This window comes from Lissotriton vulgaris, chromosome 1_1 (genome assembly GCF_964263255.1).
Source record: "Lissotriton vulgaris chromosome 1_1, aLisVul1.2, whole genome shotgun sequence".
NCBI classification, from domain to species: domain Eukaryota; kingdom Metazoa; phylum Chordata; class Amphibia; order Caudata; family Salamandridae; genus Lissotriton; species Lissotriton vulgaris.
The window spans coordinates 228,839,616-228,846,514 of record NC_141685.1 but is presented as its reverse complement, the minus strand read 5'-3'; the positions used below and the strand labels follow the sequence as shown (position 1 = coordinate 228,846,514).

The 6,899-nt window shown below is 52.4% G+C and overlaps 2 non-coding genes across 2 annotated transcripts; both read left to right on the top strand.

The window, feature by feature from the left end:
* The first annotated feature begins 5,146 nt into the window (after positions 1 to 5,146).
* Positions 5,147 to 5,219, top strand: TRNAR-CCU (transfer RNA arginine (anticodon CCU)). The gene has a single exon. It is a non-coding gene; the product is annotated as a tRNA-Arg (tRNA).
* A 761-nt stretch (positions 5,220 to 5,980) lies between these two features.
* Positions 5,981 to 6,069, top strand: TRNAR-UCU (transfer RNA arginine (anticodon UCU)). The gene is given in 2 exon segments: positions 5,981 to 6,017; positions 6,034 to 6,069. It is a non-coding gene; the product is annotated as a tRNA-Arg (tRNA).
* Positions 6,070 to 6,899: the final 830 nt, after the last annotated feature.

Here is a 6,899-nt window from a genome sequence, read left to right as displayed (position 1 = left end):
GTCTGGAAAGCTAGGGACCACAATGTGTACTGGAAAACCCTTCCCTCCCCTCCCCCACACTCCAGCAAATCAAAGAGAAAGTCAAAGCTGTATTTGCAGCAGTCAAGTCCGAGCAAACCAAAAAGCACATACATTGCCTGAATAACTAGGAACCCCATTGTGCACTGGACGACCTCCCCCCCCCCCACCAACTCCCGGATCCCACCCCCTGCCCATCCCACCCCCTTCCCGGTCCCCCCAAACCTTCCCGCTTCCCCCCAACTGCCCAACTGATCCCAGTCCCCACCCACAACTGGGACTGGCTCAACAACCCCGACCCCCCCCCCCTTCGGTCCCCCAAAAAACCCCCAGAACCCATTGTCCCAGTCCGGTCCGTAACGGACAAGCCTGTGGAAAGTCAGAAAAGTGGACGTCCAGCCACCACGCACTTCCCCGCCCCCCCCCCCCCAGGAGTACTGAGTGCCATGCTCCCGAAGAAAGTCAGTCGCAGTTTTAAAGGCCTTGCGTTTCTGCAGGGTGGTTGCTGCCAGATCCTGGTAAAGAGCCACCCGGTGACCCCGAAATTCCAAGGATGACCTCCTCCGTGCCTCGCGAAGTATTCGCTCCTTCAGGGGATAGTCCAGCAGGAAGGCCAGAATGTCGGGAGGAGGCGCCGAGGACCGGCGCTGCAGGCCCACTCTGTGTGCTCTATCGATCCGGATGGGAAATTCAGCAGATTCACCCAGCACCTCTCTGAATAAATCCCCTAGGTACGCAGCCACGTCTTCCCCTTCTTCCCGGGAAGGAACTCCCCGGACACGGGAGCGGTTTTCAAGGTCCTCGGCGTGCGACTGAAGATCAAGATGCTGGTCCCGGAGCCGGATAACTTCCTGCTGTAATTGTGTGATCTCTTCGTCCCTGGCATGGCCAGCGTCCTCCACCGTGGTCACTCTATCTCCCAGGCCATCAACCTCCCTTCGTATCTCTCGGACCTCACCTGCCACTTCCTGCTTGAGCGTTTGGAAATCTTCCCGCAATGAACTGAAGAGGGATTCAAGGAAGGATCTCGTGACCGGTGGCTCCCCTCCACTCGCTCCCTGGGAGCCACCCGGGTGGCTTGGAGACGGCTGTCCCCTACCTTGTCTCGCATTGCTCCTGCCTAACATGTCCGGCAAGGTGCGCTCCCCTTTCTTGGACCCTCTGTTGTTCGCCATTTTGTCTGCTGGGGTGCCTTCTCGAACGTTCGGTGGGGCTCCGTTCCAACCCCTGGTATACGCCTCAAGCCAAGCCGTCGTTCCCCCACACCTCACCACCAATAAACCAGTGGAGTAGCCCGCACTACCAACAGACCTCTTCCGATGAACTATGGAGCGGGCTGTGATCTGTTCACTCCGGGGACTGGCGTCCCACCCGGGTCTCCAGGCCTGACCGGCCTAGCCCTGCTCCTTCTTCCACCACGGCTGGCACCACAGGCGCGATCTCCAGGTCTCCTGCTCCTCGGGGGGGCCCTCCTCGAACCGGCCCGGTATAGCCTTCCCCGTAATATCAGCAGGGGGGACCGTGCCTACCGTCCAGCGTGCCACCGCACCACCGCCAAGTCCGTGTGGGCGGCACCACACCAAGCGCCTCGATCCCGGCCTCTCCGAGGCGATGCTGGCCAAGGGGTCAGTGCCGGAAGAAGGGCCGGCCCCAGGATTACACAGGCAGCCGAGCCCCTCCACAGCCGGCAGCTAGATCACCCAACCTCTGCTCCTCCGGGGCTCCAGGAGAGGTCTGAGCCCCGGGCCTCCCCTGTTCCCAGCGATGGCTCCGGGTCCGGGACAGTTCAGCCTCCGATACAGGCTGTCGCGTCCCCCTTGGCAGTCACACCGGCGTCGTACTCCGTTGCCTCGCCGAGTGCAGCGTCCCGGGGGGGAGATCAGTGCAATACCGGCAGGTTAAGGGCCCAGGGCCGGCGGAGCTCACATCGAGTGCGACCACTCAGCCCACCATCTTGGCCACGCCCCCTTTGACTCTCTTAGCCTTAAAATCAAGTCAGGATCCCCGGCAGATCCGCTGAAACCGGCTCCACTTAAGAATCTGGCGCCGCTCTGCCGCACTCCTGTACTTTCCTTGATTAACTTGTCTCTTTCCTCCGGGGTAGTTCCCGTCAGATGGAAGCAGGCTGTAGTCACACCGATTTTAAAGAGGGCAACTCTTGACCCCCTTAAGCCTGAAAACTACCGCCCCATCTCTTTACTTCCTTGGGCCATGAAAGTTGCGGAGGCCCATGTAAACGCCATTCTCTCAGACCATCTATCTAGGGCTAACATCCTTGACCCTACTCAGAATGGGTTTCGTGCGGGCCGCAGCACGGAGACGGCCCTTCTTTCTATGGTCGAGCATCTGTGTTCTGTGCTTGATGCGGGTCGGACGGCGGCGCTATTGTTGTTAGATCTTAGCGCCGCGTTCGACACGGTCTCGCACAGGATTTTGCTGCAGCGACTGGAGGAAGTGGGTGTCTCGGGCTCCGCCTTATGCTGGTTTCGATCTTTTCTTGCTGATAGGTCATTCCAGGTGGCGATCCCGCCCGGTAAATCAAAATCTCATTCGCTAGATCTGGGGGTCCCACAGGGATCATCGTTGAGTCCCACTCTTTTCAATCTCTACCTGAGACCGCTGGCTGCGGTCGTCAAGCAGTGGGGCCTGACGATGGTCTCTTATGCAGATGACACGCAGCTGGCGGTCACACTGAGTGGGGACTCAGATCTAGAGGCTCCCAGATTCTGTGACGGTTTACGAGCAGTGGCTAACTGGATGAATTCCAACTGTCTCCAGTTAAACACCAAGAACACTGAGATTATGGTAGTGGGTAAGCAGGTAGAATTGTGGGGTGACAAGTGGTGGCCTTCTGAATTGGGTGTGACTCCTTCCCCAGCATCAGAGATCAAAAATCTGGGGGTATGGCTTGATCCATCCCTCAGTTTTGTTTGTCATACCAAGAAGGTGGCGGCTTCCTGCTATGGCATTATCAGAGGACTTAGACCGATCCTCAAATTCTTTGATGCATCCACTAGACAGCTGGTGGTTCAAGCATCAGTGTTGTCTAGGTTGGACTACGCCAGCTCTTTACTGGCTGGGATCAATCAAGCGGAACTCGCTTGATTACAGCGAGTCCAAAATGCTGCAGCCCAAGTGGTGATAGGCCTGCCAAGGCGCTGCTCGGTGTCTAAATCCTTGCACTCCCTACATTGGCTCCCTGTGCACCAGAGGATTAAATTCAAGGTCCTCTGTCTGCCCTTTAAAATTCTCAAGGGTTCGTCTCCTCAAATCTTGGAGAATTTGCTTACACCATATATTCCTCAGCGTGCCCTTAGATTCCTGGGTCAGAATTTAGCAGTGGTCCCGCGTTTTAGATTGAGTAGAGCTGGTGACCGCTCTTTTCGAGTTTTGGCAGCAAATTGGTGGAATTCTCTCCCCATGCATATCAGGTTAATTGATTAGCTTTTCCAGTTCAGACGGGCCATTAAGACCTTTTTATTTGTCTAGCTCTTCCTCTGCGGTCTATTTTTCTGAGTTTCTTTAGTGTTGTGTTATGTCTGCCTTGTCAAAGCGCCAGGACGCCCCTTTGCTGGGGCAGCTGTGCGCGGTATAAGTAAAAATAACATAACATAACATAAACTCCACTAATGACAGTCACTCTGCACCATGACTGGCAGCGGCCGATTGGGTTCCCGTGCGGAACCTAATATCCAGCCTTGCTCATTGCGACGATGGCCAGCATGACTGTGACCCGGCTGCAGTACTAGTGTTTTGCGCCAACGGCTGCCTCCCGCGATCATCATTCCTCTTCTCCTGCGCGCGGCCATGATAGAGACTCTGGACGTGACGACACTCTATCTGCCATCCGGATTAATCCTGGCCCCCATGGTGTATCATGACTGGCAGCACTCTATGTAAACGGCCGCGCACTGCGCCGGCGCCGCAACCAGATATTGCGCATTGTTGCCAACACAGCAGGCAGCTGGGGCAGAGTGCGTTGATACAATGTAACGCTCTCAGCCGAGCTGAGCGCAGATGGTGGTTTAACTATTTAGGAACTAGCACAGCAACCACAGCACGTCTCTCGGGAGAACTGAAGCACAGAGAGCCAGTGAGGCGCTGCTGGTGGCGCACGCCGGCAGGTGGTGGCAAATGCGTGACAATGCATTTCAGTGCGGTGATGCAGAACACCGCACTGAAATGCGTGAGCGTCACACCTAATGCGTGATACTTGACAGCACCTGGGAGCGGATTTCAAGTGACTGAAAATCAGAATCAGAAACTACAGCGTAAACCTTCCCCGGTCCAGCTGCTCATGGGGAGTGTGGTTCCATGGTGTAATGGTTAGCACTCTGTACTCTGAATCCAGCGCTCCGAGTTCAAATCTCGGTGGGACCTGAACTGTTTTTTTATTTGTTCAACAATAATTTGCATTTTACCTGACTTCAGTCTTAAAAATAATCAGTACGTTTGTCTTCACGAACAAATGCTTTGTTTTTATTTTTTTGAGCGTCACATACAGGGCTTTCACTTTAATAGCGAAAAAATGAGGCGCTTTAAAAAAATATAACATTTGCGATGTAATAGCTCAGACTCAGGCAAATGTTTCGTCTGTTTATTGTTCCATTCTTCAGTCTCATGCACTGCAGAGAAATGGATTAATTAACCGAATCCAGTAAGCTCTACTGACTCAAACTTTAATCATCAAAGCAGTCGGGTTTTTGAGGCTTGGATTTAATTGTTTTGCACCTGACCCTGAAAATATTGATGTAAGTTTATATATAATTTAGTTAATAGTCCAGGCAGAAATCCTGACTCCACGCAGCACAGTTTCTTTATAGCAACAGTGGCCGATGCAGAAGAGAGTCTCTTTCGCCTAAACATGGATTGAAAGTTAGACGCTCAGCTGGGGGTGAAAGAAATATGCTTTGCCGTTTTTGCTGGGGTCCTCGTGGCTGAAACGTGATGGATTCACCGGTTCACGTAAACGCCGCCATTTCTCAAATGTGTTCACCACAACGCGGGTGTTTTCGAAGATTGTAAATATTTACTTGTTTTATACCTTAGTAGGAACGCTGACTGAGTAGAGCATGCCGTGCGTGCAGAAGGTGAAAATAATGCTCAATTGTGTCACGGTTGTCAAGCAGCCCCAGTGGCCTAATGGATAAGGCACTGGCCTCCTAAGCCAGGGATTGTGGGTTCGAGTCCCATCTGGGGTGGGTACCGATCAGTTTTTGCATTTTATCCGGTTTTGTCAGGATCTTCACTCTCAACATTAGGATTGTAAAGTGGGTGTAGGGGAAGTCAAACGTACATCTAGGGGTCCAATTGCACAATATGATACCAGAAAATGCATGATCAATCCCGGCTTCCCACTTGACCAAATTGTGTGATTCTCAGCAATTATTTATTTCACTTTCCTTCTTTTTTCTCCATGATCACATATAAAATTACCATGAAATACATGAGTTCCAGATGTGCGCTGGACGAAACTAACTCCAGTGTATGATTTTATAAACTATAATGTTGTCCATGCCTAATAGCCACATGGGCCCCCCCAAAGAGCGCTTATAACAAATGACTTGCTGCCTCTTAGTTTACTATTGTTAGTGTGGGTGGAAGGGAAGCATGAATGTTTCCTAAATTCATGTTAGATAAATATCACTTAAAAAAAAAACAATTCTCAATGCACTGAAGAAATCCGATATACAAATCCTGTTAGAAGAAACAAACACCATTATCGCTCAGCGGTGAAAAGCTTCCAGCCCAGCGGGAGGTAAAAAATAACCCGGACCAAAATATCTCACACGCCCCTGAGACCCTGTGAGTGGAGCTAGCGCAGTCCTCGTCCGTCTCATCTCTAGAAATACATGTTCACGAACGTTTCACTTTTGTTACTGCAAAGAAAATGATCGAACTCGAGCATCATTTTTTCTTTACACCATCAGAAGTTCGCTCTGAGGCGCGTGATTCTGCAGGTGGCTCTGTGGCGCAATGGATAGCGCGTAGGACTTCTAGGCTGGCTGTGGAGGCATTCTAAGGTTGTGGGTTCGAGTCCCACCAGAGTCGTTTTGAGACACAGTGCCCCAATTATGACAGAAATGTTCATTCATAATTGTTTACAAAGAGCACAAGCAGCAGGATTAGTTTGCACATGTTTTTCCAGAGCTGCGTTTTATTCCCCAGCCCGGCCCTGGGGCTCTGTACAGCCCTGGGAGCCCTGATGAAGACCTGCCTGTTAGCATCACACATGGGCCAAAACGTGTGAGCAGAGACTCCTTCTCACATGCAGGACACTTACTTCATCCACTCATTGCTGTACAGGTGTGAGGGAGTCTGTGCACTTTGTGCTCACAGGGTCTGTGGTCTTTTTACACCGTGGCGATTTCACCAGAGACTGAAATAGGTTATCTGTGGGGGGTGCACTGGGCCGGGTCAGGGGTGGTAGAGTGGGGTCCAGACAGGTTCTGGATTTGGTCACTATTCTTGAGATGGACAGAGAGTGCAGGAGGGTTTTAAAAAATATTCCTGTTTGTGCCTCAGTTGTGTCTACACCAGCACCGCGCGGCGCTAGTCCACATGATCTGCGTCTCTGGGAGCTACAACATCCTTCAGGGGATACAGCAGCCTCCCTTAATGCCCCATCACACCTGATCCTCGAAGCTTGATTATGGCTGTAAGCGGAGGGGGCTCTCACCAAGCTGCCTTAGTGAAAAGCACACCCACCACCCACATCTACAACCACCATCCTGTGTGCCCCAAACTGGTGGACTGAGAGGGAACATCAGCCCTGGGAGAGGGTCTCCGTATCCAGCTCTGGGGGGGCACATCTGGCAGGGTCGTTGAGGGTCTGTGGGTCTGTTCCTAGCCATACCTGAGAGGCGGCTGCTAGGTATAGC